General features: G+C 40.5%; 1 long non-coding RNA gene across 1 annotated transcript; it reads left to right on the forward strand.

The window, feature by feature from the left end:
- Positions 1-441: 441 nt before the first annotated feature.
- Positions 442-1,517, forward strand: LOC140498264 (uncharacterized). The gene is made up of 2 exons (XR_011965040.1): positions 442-988; positions 1,340-1,517. It is a non-coding gene; the product is annotated as an uncharacterized lncRNA (long non-coding RNA).
- The last annotated feature ends 236 nt before the right edge of the window (positions 1,518-1,753 follow it).

Genomic DNA, 1,753 nt, shown 5'->3' on the forward strand with positions numbered 1-1,753 from the left:
TGCCAGGCATAGGACTAAGCACTGAGGATACAAATAAGAAACCAAAGACAGTCCCTGCCCTCAAGGAGCTTACAACCTAAAGGGGGAAGAAAACACATGAAAGAAAGCAGAAAAGCATGAGGAGGGGGAAGATACAGATCAAACCAAGCAGAACTCCAGAGGAAAGTGATGAGTTGGAAAGTCCAGGTCTTGCCCCCTACAAAAGGAAAGCTTTGGGAGGAGTTTAGTGCTCCCCCTTCCAGCCCTAAAATCATAGGAGAGAGGAGACTGAGGGAGGTGGGAAGTTGTTAAGTATCCAAGGCTGATTTGAAGAGAGTAAAAGGGAGATTTCTAGTGATACCCTGGGTGGGGCATCTTGTGGAGGGTCAAGACTAAGAAGAAATATAGATGGGACAGCTAGGTGGCACAGTAGATAAAGATGTAAATCAGGAAGACCTGAGTTAAAATTTGGCCTCGGATACTTACTTATTGTGTGATCCTGGATAAATCACTTAACCTCTGTTTGTCTCAATTTCTTCATCTGTAAAATTAGCTGGAGAAAGAAATGGCAAATCTCTCCAGTATCTTTGCCAAGAAAGGCTCAAATGAGGTCACAAAGAGTCAGATGTGACTGAACAACAACAAACAGTAGCTGTAGATGGAGAGTGGAGAGTGAGTTAGATAGTCCAGATCTTGCCCTGTATTAAAGGAAAGCTTTGGGAAGAAAGAGGTGAGGCAAGAGTATAAAAGGTGTGGTCTTGGCAATAACCTGGTTGGTTTAATATGTACACACAAATTATATCCCCTAGACTGATGCCTTGATAAGTCTATCCAGGAAGAGCCAGGGGGAGGTATAGAAGATGACTGACTCACTGAGAATGATCAAGAACTTGTTTATGCATTTTTGCCCACCACTGTGGGTGGAGAGAGGCATGGAATTCTCTTAGAGCCCAATCTTTTCTACTACTATCTTCAAGTTAGAAGACAGCAACACCCTTGGGGGTTAAAGGTAAATATCACATGAATCTGATTTATTTTAAGGTCGTATCATTTGGAGTTGTACTGTTTCACTGCTTGTTGAGAATATAAGAAGAGAATGAAAGGAAGGTTACATCAGATGGCCCCCTACAGTGAAATTCTAGGAGGGCATGAATGAAAATCATGTGCTATGTCTAGGCATGGAATATTGGAGAGAATACCTACATCAGTGAAACCATCATCATCATCACCAACACCATCACTGACCATTAGCATTTATACAGGGCTATATGATTTTCAAAGAACATTACATATTTTATCTTTTTTAAGCCTTACAACCTATCCTGTAAAGTTAAATGCTACTATTATTGCCTTTTTACAGATGAAGAAACTGAGTCTGAAAGAGGTTAAGTGATTTCTCCAAGATCACACCTGGAGGCCACAGATACACTGGGGTACTGTACTGAGAATTTCCATGAGTATATGTTTTTGAAACCTAATTCACCAATTACTATGGGCCTTGCCAGCTATAAGAATAAAAAATACATCATTCATTTACACGGAGGCCATTGGAGTTATTTCTCTGTGTTTTGTCTGTTTGGGCACAAAAAAATGTTCCTGGCTTCAGAAACCCTCAGGGGATATACAGACGCACACATAAAAACACATCCATATGTATGCCTATAGATAGGTCACTAAGTAAATAAAATCGTACATAAGCCATACAGCAAACTTTTTCGGCAAGTTCTGCAGAAGCGATAGGTGAACTCAAAAGTTATGTCTGTTCTTCATTGAA

Source organism: Notamacropus eugenii, chromosome 4, assembly GCF_028372415.1.
Source record: "Notamacropus eugenii isolate mMacEug1 chromosome 4, mMacEug1.pri_v2, whole genome shotgun sequence".
Lineage (NCBI taxonomy): Eukaryota > Metazoa > Chordata > Mammalia > Diprotodontia > Macropodidae > Notamacropus > Notamacropus eugenii.